This window comes from Apodemus sylvaticus, chromosome 16 (genome assembly GCF_947179515.1).
Source record: "Apodemus sylvaticus chromosome 16, mApoSyl1.1, whole genome shotgun sequence".
Taxonomy (NCBI): domain Eukaryota; kingdom Metazoa; phylum Chordata; class Mammalia; order Rodentia; family Muridae; genus Apodemus; species Apodemus sylvaticus.
The window spans coordinates 32,522,326-32,537,792 of record NC_067487.1 but is presented as its reverse complement, the minus strand read 5'-3'; the positions used below and the strand labels follow the sequence as shown (position 1 = coordinate 32,537,792).

Sequence of the window (15,467 nt, the reverse complement as noted above, 5' to 3'; positions counted from 1 at the left end):
AGCACCTTATATTCATTCCCATGTATCCCGTATGAGTAACGACTGTGTCCACACTGCTCTTGGAACTCATGAAACAGCAATAAAAAAAGATAAAGAGATGTGGAACGCTTACCCTTGAAGGCCTGTACTCTAGCATAGAAAGACAGTACTGATGTAAACTCACGTAAACGGCAAGGCGGCAAGGTAGATGGTAACAAGGGCCAAACACGGAAGCGAACAGGGAAGAGGTTCCAGGCTCTGCCGGTCAGGAGCGTCTGAGAAAGCACCTCAGGGGAAATGGCCAGAGCCCCTGTTGAGGAGATGGGCTCCAGAGAAAAGGAACAGAAAAGGCAAAGAGCTGGAGGGCAGAATGAACTTCAAAGCCTGAGGGAATAAGATGGAAGCGACAGGCTGGAAAGCCTAACTCTCCTTTGAAGGACTGGGGACCTACCATTAGGGACAAGTTATGTCATTAACACAGCCACATTTTCCTAGAGCAGATCTCTGCTCCCACACATGCCTAATCAAACCCTTAGTCCCAAAATGGAAGGAATGAGCAAAGGCCAGCGACCGATCCCAGGTCGGGCAACCAACCAACAGGGCTTTAGCATACATTATTCCAAATTCAGCGCCACAAAGAAGAACTATTCTGCTTTAAAGAAAGAAGAGGCGGGGCGGTGGTGGCGCAGGCCTGTAATCCCAGCACTTGGGAGTCAAAGGCAGTCGGATTTCTGAGTTCCAGGCCAGCCTGGTCTACTGAGTGAGTTTCAGGATAGCCAGGGCTACACAGAGAAACCCTGTCTTGAAAAACCAAAAAAAAAAAAAAAAAGAAAGAAAGAAAGAAAGAAAGAAAGAAAGAAAGAAAGAAAGAAAAAAGAAAAGAAAGAAAGAAGAAAACCCAACTAAGTTAATCTAAATGTTTACTGTTTAGAAGTGATCCGGGTTTCCGTTCTCACCTAACAGATGGCTGTTGGGTGACAGATGACAGAACCTAATCCTCATTGAGAAATGAATGACATAATCAAAGTGGCCTTCTGAGATATCGCACTATCCCAGCAACTGGCTACAAGAACCTGTGAACAAAGAAACTTGTCTCGGGGTGTGCACTGCTACACCACAGCATACTACAGTCAAATAAATGAATAAAGGCAGTGGGCTCTCCCTCAGCTAAAAGGGTGTCTTTAACAGGAAAGCCCTGGAATCCAGTTCTCATTTGTCAAGGGAATGGGTACAGTGTATTATTCACACACGAGACGGCGAGTGTGAAATCAGACCTACATGGACCTCAAACAAAATTACTCAACAAGCAAGTTGTACGTATACAGAACTGGGCCATTAATGTAAAGCTGGACACATAAATGCTCATGAATTTTCACAAACACAGAAGGACCAAGCATGCCTGGAAACTATGTACATCACTAACTGGACATTTGTGCTTACTCGAGGCTAAAAGCAGCGAAGAAAGAACAGATAAAGTATTCCTTAGCATTTATTTTTATCTGAGGGAGGGAACACGGAGGAGATATGGATGCATAAGCAACTTTTAAACCTAGATAGTGGCAAGATGAATGCCTTACTATGCTCAATTTTGATTTATCTTTCAAATACCTCACATGTATTTCTATTTCCATTAGGAAAGGTGAGAGTGAAAGACAAGGAAGGGTTCACTATATCCTGTTAACTCCTGGGCCCTCTGGGCTTGAACCCCAAATCTCAGTTTCTCTACCTATAAAGTTGGGTGGCACTGCGGTAGGCGTTAACATGGTTGTGGCGTCTATGTTAGCATCCATACCCAGGCCCTGCATTTGACATCCGGTGACAGTAAAAAGGAACAAAGGGGCCACATTGTCCAGCAGGTAAAGGAGCTTTCTGCTAAGCCTGAACCTGAAGACCTGAGTTCAGTTTCCCAAACTCACGTCACAGGTGAGAAATGACTTGACAAGTTATCTTCCGATCTCACAAGCATGTTGTGGTGCTCACATGAAAACATACATAGACATATATACATACATACATACATGTACATACAATTGCACATACATACATTTCTCTCACACACACACATACACACACACACACACACACACACACACACACACGAACACACAGGCACACACAAGGGAGATGGTACCTGTACCTTCTGCTTACACACGTTAAGCGGAAGTCTACAGACAGTAAATATTAGGGGCCAGTATATTACTTTCTCACTGAATCCCAGGGATTGGAGAGTCCATTCTTAATCAGTTTTACTGTGACAGTACAAAGTTCTTAGAACTGTGCTATGAACTCATGCACTGCCCTTTAAAGTCATAAAAACACATCTAACAAACAATGTAAATATAAATACTACAATAAATTCATTCACGAAGCATCTCCCCGGTTGGAGACAAAACTGACACCCCAGCACGGGATTGTCTCTCTCCCAGTACTTATTCAACAAAAATTGGATTTCTTGATAAAATTGGCTGCCTTATAAGCCTAAGGGAGAAAAGACTCTGATAGTAAGTTACTAACAAAAGATAAAATTAAACCCATCAGTCAAAAGCAAGATGACTCGCTGTCACAGGCGTAAGCAAGAGCCAGCACTGGTGGGACAAAGCAGAGTCCAACCTCCCCGGAGTTCGCAGGCTTTTTTCCAGTTCTGTTCAAACCCATAGGAGATGCAAGTTCTTGCTAAAAGAGCTATGGCTAGATCCTCTAAGGGACGAAAGTTGTTCCTCCCTAGGCCAGCCTTCACAGTCTGGAGATCTCATACCCCAGACAATGAACAGTCGCTCTAGTCCCGGGCAGACCCACGCTATTCTTCCTAAAGTGGATAGCATTCAAATCACCTGTGATCAGGGTGACGGGACGCAGCAGGTACGTGAGCAGCCTTGCATCTGCATACTTGGTAACGAAGTAAAGTTGAGCAGGGCTGGGCTCCTTGGAAAAGAAAGCCTGGCTTTATATAAAGCTCAGGCCTCTGTGAGGTCACCCCTTGCCTCTTTAAGTCACAGTGGGCTCCATCTGCTTTAATCTCCCCATCTGTTGCCTTTCCATACTTAACCCCCACCACTATTACCAAGTGAGATGCGAAATCCAAAAGAAAAAAAAAAAGAAAAAAAAAAAAAAACCGCTGGAAACTGCAGAACCTAAACTGAGGACACAAACTTACCCAAGACAGTAGGAGAGAGTTGATAGAAGGATGAATGCCCGCCCTCCCAGACAGGTCGCGACGGATGCCGACCTAAGCCCAGCAGCTCGGAGTGTGCCCCAAGTCCAGCATCCTCCACCCCGCCCTCCTAAGAGCTGTGGTGGGGGAAAATGACAAGGAGAGTGGGGGGCAGGGGGCCCTGGCAGGCCCAGGGTGGTCTCGCCTGCGCCCTCTCGACAGCTCACCGGCTCCCTTGAGTCCGTAAAGAAACAATAGCGGATTGTGGGTCTCCAGAGCCACCCGGCGTCTCCCGCTCCCACCTCCGTCTCCGGCTTTTCCCAAGTTCAGCCAAGAGGCGGGTCGAGCCAGGGAGCAAGGATTGGGGCACCGGACCCGGGGCAGGGCAGGCAGATGGGACGGGCTGCCCCGGGGGTGCAGCCACATCGTCCTCCCAGGTCCGGTCATTCATTCCCACCCGCGCTCCCTCCGCAGACACCCCGCGTCACTGCCCTGCACCAAGACCGCCAGAGGAGGCGAACCCCCTTTCCAGACTAGGTCGCGCCTCTCTTTCTGCCAGATCCCCACCATCCTCCCGTTCCTTCTCCCCCCCACCCCCAACTGTCTTCCGTGGACACTGGGCGGCCAAAGCTGTGTCCAGACCGTAACTCCCGCCCCGCTCCTCCCGGCGCCCGGAGCTCTACGCAACCCCAGACACAAAGGCGGGGACGGAGCCCGGAGCCCGGAGCCCGCAGCCCAACCTTCCCGCTCGGCGCCGCCACTCACCCCATCCAAGCGGCGGCTTCAGCTCCCGGCCCCGCTCGCCGTCCCGCTCGCCGCTTCCCCAGGAAAGCACGGCTGCCGGGCTCGCTTCCTGCTCGGCTTCCTGCGCTGGGTCCCTCCTCCTTCTCCTCCTCCCTCTCCTCCTCCCTCTCCTCCTCCTCCTCCTCCTCCTCCCGACGCGGGGTCAGTGGGCGCTCAGCTCCCGGGCTCCGCCGGCAGGGCGGGGGCAACGGCAGCACCACCACGTGGCCGCTCGGCGCCGGCCCCCGACCTGGATCCCGTGGGCTCCAGGAGGGAGGTGCTAGCCACTCCCACCCCGCGCGGCCCCAAATTCCCGGAGTCAGGTGACCTGGCCCCGGAGCGGCTCCCGGGACCTGCGGGAGGTGCTGTCCGACCGCCCACGCCCCGGCCCGCGGCGCGTCCGGGACGTCCACGCTCGCTTTTGGTTTCTGCGGAACGTGGGAATCCTTCTGCGTGGCTCTCTGTCTCACACCTTAACTTGAAGTTAGTGGGATCCACGGTGCGCGAGTTCAACCGCTGGGCGAGGATAAGGGCCCGAAAAAGTGCTTGTTTCTAATCAATTTCCAAAGTTATCTGAAGTTTTGGGAAAAGCAGAGTCACTGACTCCGAGCCCCCTCTGAACCAGGCTAGAATCCGTTCCTTTTCCAACGCGAACAAAAAGAAAGTAAACCAGGCTGTACTCACATTTTCTGGGCTGAACCAGTTGGTTGGCGCGACTGTTTCCTAACACTCCTCAGGTGGTAAGACAAAACTTAGCTGTGCTCTGCTCAGGAGCTGAGGGACTATCACAGCCTGGACTGAATCGGAGCAGGAGCGCCCTCAGCGGGGTGTCTTGAGTTGGAAGTCCTGAGATCCGGTGAAACTTCCCTCCCCACCCCAGACCACCAGGACTGGACTTCTGAACCGAATGGACGCCTCCACTAATTCTGAGGATTTGAAATCTCTCCATTATTCCCCTAATTGAAGCAGACTTTTTAGTCCCCACTAGCCAGCCAGGTCATAAAAAGTTTGACTCACCAAAGCTCCGTGGGACTTCTGGTTGGTGTTGTGTCTTTGGCACAGAGAGGTTTCTAGAGTAAGTGGTGTAACTGTTTTTGCTAGGATCGACTGTAAGTCCACTGAATTAAGGAGGGAAAGCAGCCAGTTCCAATAGAAGTGAGACTCACCCTAACAGCAATCAATGTACAATATCTATCTTGGCTTTGTGTGTTAGCATCGGATCGCTTGTGTTTTTACCCCACCCCTTCTTCGCTCCTTTCTCTGAGAGAACAAACACTTTGCCTTAGCTTTCACGAGCGAACTTGCCAACTAGAAAACAAAAACTTCATCTTTTGCTCAATAGTCTTTGCTTTCTAAGCACCATACATCAAAAAGATCCCCCCCGGGGGGGGGTCGGGTAGTGGGAGTGGGGAACCAATTCAAAGCAAGATACACACTCTGACACATGTGCTGTGGAACTAAAAACCACACTAAAAGAAATGACTGACAAGCACCCTGTGTAGTGCAGGCAATCTCTACTATTCAGGTTTTCATCTCAGATCCTTTAATCAGTTACCAATAGAATATTTAAGTACCTTACACTGATCCTCCACCATTGAGGAGTGCAGCCGCCTGTGGGTTTCTCACCTCTGCTTTTTGTTGAATCAAAGGCAGCTGGGAGGGCGGTACAGCCTGTCAAAGGCTCCCTTGGAAATGTCATTGGGTGCATATTGTTTAGGAACCTAGGACAAGCTGTAGTTAAACTATCAAACAAGTATCACTCTAAGCAGCCAAATCCTCACCTCTGCTAATCTCTCCTGGTCACCCTTTCTCAAGCTGCCCTGTTTACCTCGGTGTCTTGTGTGCTCTGCCCTCATTAGTTTATAGCGCAGCCCCCATCAGCAAGTTTGATGTGTGTGAGGCACTGTGTAGAGGGAAGACTGTGCCAAAAACCATTTGCAGAGTCAATCTTTTCAAACTCAAAACTGACACCCGGTGTACCCTAGGATCTTCACCTACCTTAGACAACCCTCAGAATGCTCCCTCCTGCATGGAAATCCATGGTTAAGTTTGGGTTTAAGTAATGGCTTCTCATTGCTTTGTTTTTTGTTTTTCCCACGAGTTTTAGAAATGCTAACTGAGCTCAGGTTTTGAATATGTCTGGGACATGACAAGAGCACCTGCTATCTAAAGTCTGTTAAAAATCTGATGGGATAAACGAGTTGCATGGTAGGTATAAATTTTTTGTAACCTATTTTTATTAAGGGTTTAACCTCTCCTCCAGCCCACCACCCAGCAGAGTTAGTGGGCAAGAAAGGTTATTAGGATATGAGGAGAGTGAACCTGTTTAGCAATAGTTTTTTTTTTTTTGGGGGGGGGGGCGAGCTTGATCTTCTTTGGCCGCAGTTCCATCCCGTAGCAAACACCAAATACGACTCAGCAGCTGCTGACCAGTCCTCTAGGCAGGCAGACACCAGGCACGAACCAGCAGCTACAGTCCAGTCCTTGTCGTAAGCAGACACCAGGCAGCTATATTTCAATCCTGAAGAAGCTGCCAGGCTCGCCAACCTGCCTGAGGCAAGGCCTCAGAAACAGCAAGCTGTTGTGGGAACCTCAGGAGCTGTTCTTGGGCGAGTTTTTCTCAAAGGCAGTGCTGTCACAAGTTGCGCTTAACAAACACTATGTAAGTCGAACCAAAATGTGTGTGGTTAGCAAAGACTAACGAGGCAGAGCAAGGCAAACCAGTGCTCAGTGCTCCTGTCCCATGGTCTGTGGGGTCACATGTATACACCTTTATCAAGCATCCTTTCACGTGTTTACTACATCAAAACATCCTTTCACCTATGTCTGCTTCATGAAAAAACATTCCTTCACAAATCTGTCTTAGTCTTTCACCTGTGTCCACTCCAGCTAAATGTTCCTTCACCTGTTTGCCCAACAAAACACCATCTAACTGACTTTCCAAAGAACCCTTAAGTTTCCACTTCATTCCTGACCTGCACACCTTACCCCAGAAGGGTAAGTGTTACACAGAATACATTGCATATATGATCAGAGCAAAGAAACCAGGTGATCAGATCCATTTCTTTGCTTTGAACTTGAAGTGTTTTAGCCTCTTCTGGCCTCACTTTCCTAATCAGTGAAAGAACATCCAACTCCATGACCTCTCAGAAACTTTTTAGTAGGGACCCCTAAGCCTAGCCTTAATTTTGCAGTCTTTCTTTCTTTCTTTCTTTCTTTCTTTCTTTCTTTCTTTCTTTCTTTCTTTCTTTCTTTCTCTCTCTCTCTCTCTCTCTCTCTCTCTCTCTCTCTCTCTCTCTCTCTCTTTCTTTTTTGTTTTTTCAAAACAGGGTTTCTCTGGTGGCAGTCAAATTTACCTCATTGTTTTCAAGATAAAGTATACTCCAATTACTCTTTTGCCCCACCAGCATTTTTTTAAGATTTATTTATTTTACGTATGTGAGTACACAATTGCTTTCTTCAGACACACCACAAGAGGGTATCAGATTCCATTACAGATGGTTGTGAGCCACCATGTGGTTGCTGGGAATTGAACTTAGGACCTCTAGAAGAACAGTCAGTACTCATAACCTCTGAGTCATCTCCAGCCCCCCACTGACATCTTTGTAAACTACAAAGAATGTGGCCATCTCTAAGGCTCCATGAATGAAATACATTGATTGGTCAAACTTTGGCTTTGTTTTTGAAGTTAAATAATATCACATCCCTTCTTCCTTCCTCAATCTCTCACCAGTTTTGGGTCTCAGATTAGGAACATTTGGAGATAATATAAATGAAAACTACCCATCCCTGCCCAAGGAAATAGAACACCAGAACTAAAGTGCCGTCCACTTTATTTGGTGTGTGGCCAGTGCTGTGGTTTGGATCTGAAGTGTTCATGTGTGTGCTCAACACTTGATCCCCAGGACTGTGCTATTGGAAAATGATGCAACGTTTAGGAGGTATGAACTGGGAACTTTTCAGTCCTAAGGTGTGTGCCCTTGAAGGGGTGTGTGGTACTGGAGTAGCTCTCTATCTTTGCTCCCACCCAGGAAGCAAACAGCCTGACCGCGCAGTGAATGCTGGCCCTCATACAGAGCTAGTGACAAGCGTAAGAGCAAGCGTCATGACCTGCATGACGCCTTGCTCATGGACTGCAGCCTCTGTAACAGTGATCTAAAATAAGGCTTTCAGCCAGGAGCGATTGATAGCACGTGCCAATAATCTCAGCTCTTGGCAGGAGAATCAGGAGCACAGAGTCATCTTTATCTTCATGGTGAATTCAAGGCCAGCTCAGGCTACAGGAGATCTCATCTCAAATGTCCAAATTAATTAATTAAAGCTTATCTTTTTATAGTTTTGATTATCTCTAGTATTTTGTTACAGAGATGGGAAGCAGACTCCGCATACGGCCCCCCTCTCTGTCTAGTAAAAAGCAGCCAGACTGAGAGAAACATGGAGCTCTGAAACCAGTCCCAAGAAGCAGCAGAAAACACAATACAAGCAGAAGGCTGGGAGGGAATATTCTACACGTGCACGCACAGGCTCAAGTATTCATAGGAAAAAGCATTCTTTTGATATCTCCCAGTAGAAAGCCACTAACACAGGGAAAACATTAATAAAGTAACTTTAGATTGCAAAATATAGCAAGTCCATGGTGGAAAAGCAGCTTCGAAACATCAATAGGTTTGTGGGTTTTTGACTTATCAGAAAGCCAGCAGTTGTGTTTTTAAAGGTAGGTCATTCTGCTTGCTTCTCAGTAAAGTTGAGCACCTGCTCAGGAGAGGGGCTACAGAAAGCCATGCCTGGTACCCTTGCTTGCAGAAGGCAGCAGGGAAGCTGAGCATCTCCTCCTTGGCACTACAGACTTCCTAAGAAGCCCTTATGACACTGAGAGGGCAGATCCTCAGTGCTGTCCTGTTCCATTTGGTGGTGACAGATGCCACAGGTCTACTGGGTACCTGATCTTCAGTCTGCAATAAGTGTAAAATGTGTCTGATTGCCTGTGCTATCAGGAAGAAAAAAAAAAAAAAGAAAGTCTCCCTAACACTTTCTGTATATTGACTATGAATAGAAATGTTACTACTTTCGATATCAACAGTATTTTACCTGTTTCTTTCTTGATTAAAACAATACAGTTCCTAGAACTGGTTATTTAGCTAAAGTGATAGACTGCTTGCCTAGAGCAGGCACAATGTCCTGGGTTCAGTCTCCAGCACCATATATGAACACAGACGGTTAGTAGAAAATGATAATTGTTCAGCCAAATTTCTATCTGGTGGCTTAACAGCTGAGGTTATCATAGAACACCCTTTAGCACACATGACATACCAAGCTCTTGACATATGTTTGTATGTAAGTGATATACTTACACCAGCTACAGTGGCCATGTATAATCTATAGCACTTAGCAGTGTTAGGGGCAGGTCTGAATAGAGGACAAAAGGCAAAAAAAAAAAAAATTAAAAGAACTGGCAACATCTTAAGCTTATGAAAATGTTGGGTCAGTTAATCTTCAAGTCTGTTTGATGCAGCAGAAGGACCTGGGGCACAGAGAGAGTAAGTCATTTGCCCAAAGTCATCAGGTTGATGGTGTTACAATTCATCTTAGGACAGCCTGGCTCCAGAGTGTCCCTCCTTAACTGTCATGCACTCCCATCTGCATGAGAGCTGACATGGACTTCCTAAGCTTTGAGTCTCCTAATACCCCCACCAGCTTGGGCATTATGTCATCCCAGTTACAATTGAGAAACTAGGCTTGAAACAGATACAGAAATCTGCCCAAATCTCAGGACTAGAAACAGCAGAGGTAAGAATCGAAGCATGGCCGCCCAAGCCTCGAATGGTCCTTTCAGCCGTTCGTCTCTTGGGCATCAGGCCCCCTCCACTAACAAATGACATTCTCTTCACCCTTTTCAGCTCTGCAGAGGACTGATTCCGGGAAGAGAGAGCCCCAGCTGGCACCACCCTGGGTTCAAGCAACCAAAGGCATGAAAAGTTTGACCTTGGCCTTTTATTTCTTAGAACAGTTTAGGCTAATCCCTACGCGTATCCTGTTGCCAAGTTGGTTCTTTTACTGTGCTGCTCAGAAATGCCACAAAATATTCCCCCATTCGGCCTTTGGAAGAAGATGTTCTAAAGGGCTCACAAACAACAGGATGCAGCAATTAGTGAGTTCCAGAGTCAGGAGAAGTACCTCAGCATATGAGTCCGAATATACACGCGGCTTTTCATGTTTCCTCTGCTGGGGAGGTCACCATCTCAGGAGCCCTTTAAAGCCACCTCTGGGAGAAAAGAAAAAGAAAAAAAAATTAACTACTAAATGTCTAATGAGTTTTCCTGAGGAGGCATAAACAAACTCCTACCTGCCCTCAGGTAAGGTACCAGTGCAGACCAAAGTAACAGCATCCAAATCCAGCTCGAGGAACTAATGAATTTATTGGACTTACAGTAGCATGTCTAACCCCAAAGCATGTGCATCACCCCCACCCCCCAAATCACAGCTCAGCTCAAGTGATAACCTTCTGAGATTTGCATAGATGGAGTCCCACTTCAATTAGCCTTCCGTCTCTATAGGAGCACCTTCTGAGACCCTCTTGCCATTGGGGCAGAACTACATGTGAGATGGAGGGCACAAGAGGGGGAGGGTAGCTGGGGGAGGAGGTGAGGGTCTAATGAGTCTTCTCACTCCCTTTGGATTATCAGCAGGTCTGGTCTTGTAAGGTTCTGTGGTTGGTTGGTGTTGTTTGTTTGTTTGGTTGGTTATTGTTGTTGTTCCCCTAATTTAGATGATAGCAGAAGGCTGGAGGGATGGCTCAGTGGGTAAGAACATTTGCAGTGCAAGCAAGAAGGCCGGAGTGGAAGTGGATCCCCAGGACCCACATAAAAACCTGGGCTTCCTATTCAGTACGGGACCCTGTCTTAAGGCAATGGGGTAGAGAGTGACAGACAAGGACACCCAGAATCTTGCCCTGACCTCTGCACCCACACATTCATATATGTACACCACACACACACACACACACACACACACACACACATACACACGCACTGGTATCAGTCTGTTATACCTGAAGTGTCCCACCACAGTGTTTCAGGCTCTTCCTATCCTTGGATGCTGGTTAAAATGGTCTGGTGTGGGTTGTGACTTTATCTAATATGCTCTCTTAGATCACTACTTAGTGTCTCTGACACTAAGCCTTGCAAACAGACTGAGCTGAGGTAACAAAGATAGGGTGGGTCCTGCTGTGGGCCTCGCCCACATTCCAAATTCTTGTTCCTGAAAGAGTGGTTGTAAGCCCCACTCCTGTTTCTGCTGTACATGTGTTTTCTGTTGGAATCTCAGGCTCTCCATTTGAGATACATCAAGTTCTGCTTAGAAGCTATATTACTTTTGTCTTCCTTCAGTACATCCGTAGTATATCTGAGGACTGTTTTTACTGACAAGCTTTTGTTTTGTTACTGGTTTGGTGCTGATCTGCCAAGGGTGTGTGTTTTCAAACACTCTGTAGCCATTTGGCTTCTGCCATTATCCCTTTCCCATTATTTTTTGTCTTCTCTTAAAACCCTCAGTAACGTCACAAAGTGGACTGCTCGTAGTTGTCAAAACTGATCTTCCTGCTGCGGATGAACACGTACAGCTGATTGTTATGGCTTAGGGCGCTTGCTTGACTGCACCGTTGTGAAAATATTCAACAGAATTCCACAATTTGTTGCTTTGCCTTAGTGGAAATTCCTCCAGCTATCCAAACATGCACCTGGAGGAGGTTTTTTTCACATTTCAGGATGGGGTTTCTTCTAAGTAAAAATGTGTCCTTGCCTCTTAGGAAAGACTCTTATGAGTTCTCAATGGAGACTTCTGGTTTGAATTCCAGACTGTGAAGACCGACTGTGAACGTGTTCTGGTTGGAAAGAGGTTTGTATCAAATGTTCCTTCAACGGAGCTAAGCTGGGAAAAGGAAGGCCAGTGGAAACCAATCAAGAAGGAAGCAGGAAGCGAGGCTCCCCCAGATTCCTGGAACCCCAGGAACATAAAAGGCAGGAAGATGAATTGTCTTTGCAATTGTAGAACAGTAAATAGGAACAGGGAAGATACTGGAGTGAAAGATATCCATCCGGAGAGCCACTGGTCCCCCAGGGCGGGGGAACCGGAGTGTAAACCTTGAATTTCATAACAAGGAAGGAAAATTTGGAGGCCCCTTGAAAAGAACCAGAAAACAAAGGAAGTTGGCCCTGTCGAAGGCTGGGAGACCTCTCACCCAGAGACAGGGCTCAGGGACAGAAGGGGAGGTAGAGCCCTAAGTGGGTCTCATATTTGCTCTGTGGACTGCTGGGAAGTATTTGAAAGCATTCTATTTAAACTGAGTCTTAAGAGGGCTCTCCACTCACTTCTAACTTAATGTGCTCATATCAGCAAATAGAAATTATGGGAACATTCCATGTGTTCCCCGTCTTCCCGGTCCTCCCTCCCTGACCCCGATGCTCTGTCCTGCCTGGAGTCTGGGCGAATGTTTGTTTTTGAGGGATGGAAACTGATTAAAAACCAGAAGGCTGCTTGGGAGAAATGTTATAATAGCACGTGTGAGGTGAGTCCCATAGAAGGCTAGGGAGGGCAGGAAGGTCACACAAGTCACAGGCAGCCAGGGCCCTGTGAAGGCCATCTAAAGAGGCTCCTCTTCCGGAGCAGAGCTGCTGTCTTAATCATGGTGGACCTGCTCCTCGCATCCCCTTTGCTCTTAAACACTAAATGAAGATGAGGCATGAGCATTTATTTATGAGCACACAAGGCTGATGTGCTCAGGCAGTCCATTTAATACTCAACTCAGTGGTGTCTGTTAAAAGGGATGTTGAATTGCTCAGTCTTTCTTGGCTTCAGACGTTCATTTTGGACAATAAGCAGTTAATGCCAGGGAAAGCAAGTGTCCTCTGCCCAGTACAGAATAAAAGCAAAATAATACTGTTATCAGTAATGTGGAGAAGCATCTGAGGATCATAAAAGCTCGGGGAAAGGGTCAAACCTAGAGAATATGTACTGTGTCATTCATGGGCTGTGGCTTATAGGATGCTAGTTCCTAGAGAACATAAAGAAACTTCATCCACTAGTATGTAAGTTACAAATTAAACATGGACAAGGAAATATGAGATATTTGTGGTCCTCCAGGAACCCCCATCCCACTTGGAGGGATATAATGGAGATACTTGTAGTGTGGAAGAGTAGACTATCTCATCCTGGTGTGGATGTCTGCGGAATTCTTCCAGTTGGTTATTATTCAGATAACCTACAGACCTCTCCAAACACAGCCATTGTTCCAAGAGGCTACTCTTTCATAAGAAGTGTACATTTAAAATGGAAATATGCATTAGTGAGTAGAGAATCAGTGGATATGGGTCCCCTGTTGGCACCTTCCTTTTGACCCTAAGAAAAAGCTTTCCAGGAAAAGAAGAGACGTGAGCTCTGACACGTGGACCAGACAGGTGTGACCTCCCAACCCCCTGTGGCTGTTCGCTGGGACACTTCATCTGCACTACAAGCACTTTCTGTAGGGCTCAGCTTACAGAATGACTAAATGTTAAACTTGTCTCTAGGCAAAAAGAGTGAATAAAAGATGGCAGCTAATGACTTTATGTTGCCCTTTTGTTCTTCAGGAGCACTCTATGACTTTGCCAAGCTATATTACCTAGCCAGGTGTGCCACTGAAATATGAACATTCTGTGGAAAACTTACTACGGTGAGCACTCTTCTTCAGATGCACATATTCAGTGCACACAGCCTCCAAACTATTGTCAGATCCAAAGGAAACTTCAGCTCCCTAGACTCCAAAATGCAGTCCAGCTAAATATCCAGAAATGAGCTCAAACTGGACCACAGGAGGATTTCTGGTAGTTAGAAAAAAAAGTCATGTACTTCAACAAGGTCTGAAGCCAGCTCTTCTCTGCCAAGGGGAATCGTTTCCCTCATCCCTTGCAAAAGGGACATATGATGCTCCTGTTAACATATATCTTTGGAGCTGCCCAGGACACTTAGTATTCTATGGCTTGGCAGAGACACTATGACCACAAAACTCTCAAAAAGAAAGCATCTCATCGGGGCTTGCATACAGTTTCAGAGGCTCAGTTCATTATCATGGTGGGGGAGCATGATGGCGTTCAGGCAGACTTTGGTACTGGAGAAGTAGTTGAGAGTTCTACGTCCTGATCGGCAGACAGCAGGGAGAGAGCGAGCCACATTAGAGCCCACTCCCACCGACTTGGTTACACCTACTCCAAAAGGCCACACCCCCTAATCCTAAGTAAGCCCACTCCCTGATGACTAGGCATTCAGATATATGAGCTGATGGGTCCATCCTTATTCTACCTCCGAAACACTTATTGTTTTTTTGTCCCCCCCCCCCCACCCGCGCAGGTTGCCTGCCTGCCCGGAGGCACGGTGGAGATGCGGACCGCAATGAGGGACCACACCAGACCAAACAGTTCTAAGTGGGGCTTTATTTAGGATGGAGCAAAGGGGCAGCAGGCAGGCAGGAAAAGAGAAAGACACACACACACACACACACACACACACACACACACACACACACACGCTACCCAATTATATACCGATGATGACAAAGGTAGGCCCATTGAATTCTGGGTATATGGCGGCTGTTACCTTGGCAACAGGCCTATAGGTCGCACTGTGCTTATTGTCGCCTATATGATGTCACAGGTCTCTGTACTAACATTTATCGGCATAGCAAGGTCCATGCTGGTCTTGAGGTTCCTTCAGTCCCTGCTCATAAGTACTTGTAAGTACTCCTGAGTACTTCCAAATCCCCCGTGGGAGTCTCCTGGCCCTTCCCTCCCCCCCCAAGCTATTTACCCTTCCTATAGTTCAGTTATCCTCACTATGCCGTCTCTATTCTCTCTCCCCTACTGCTCTCCCCTCTCTCACAGATAGCTCTGGCCATGTCTAGTGCATTTCTCTTTCTCTATGCTCTGGCCTCTTCCAGATGCCTCTGACTGTTCTCTTTCATAACTACGATAAATACCTCAGTCATACAATGGAGCAGTCATGTTGGCGGTATCTTTACTGCACCTCTCTTGCACACATGTGGTGCTGAAAATCCCTCGTACAGTGGCGGGTGATGTAAAGTCATCCTTGCCCTAATCAGTGGCTTATAATTCAAGACCAACGGCTGGAATACAAAGGGGGCTTGTTTCCTTCACATGGATCAACGGCCTCAGGATGTTAGAGCTGCAGTTGTGTGATTCTTTTGATGGCCGCCTCATCCTTACAAGATGTCTTGTCTATCTGCAGCATTAATAAGTGTTCCAAGCAGAAAGAAGGGAATTGACAACCAGCATGCCCTGTAAAGAAGGTTTTCAAATGTTTTTATTAAAATGTATTAATTATATATGTGGTTTGGTATCATATTTTCATATATGTATTACATATTGTATACATTTGTATACATAATATATTACAATTATGTTCACTCTTGCTACCCTCTCTTGACCTCCCACACTTCAGTTTCTGTTTTTAATTCTACCCAATTCATACCTAGTATTGCAAGCCTGGTCAAAAGCCCAAGGGCACA

The 15,467-nt window shown here is 46.8% G+C and overlaps 1 protein-coding gene across 5 annotated transcripts in view; it reads right to left on the bottom strand.

The window, feature by feature from the left end:
* The window catches only part of Rai14 (retinoic acid induced 14), a 136,602-nt gene extending 131,622 nt beyond the window's left edge, over positions 1 to 4,980 (bottom strand). For 2 of the 5 annotated variants that reach the window (XM_052159455.1, XM_052159459.1), the window contains exon 1: positions 3,896 to 4,021. The gene's annotated coding sequence lies outside the window, so the exon portion shown is untranslated. Of the gene's footprint in view, positions 1 to 3,357; positions 3,445 to 3,895; positions 4,022 to 4,597; positions 4,683 to 4,930 lie in introns of those variants that run through there. The other 3 variants (XM_052159457.1, XM_052159456.1, XM_052159458.1) reach the window with 3 other exon arrangements.
* Between the last annotated feature and the right edge of the window lie 10,487 nt (positions 4,981 to 15,467).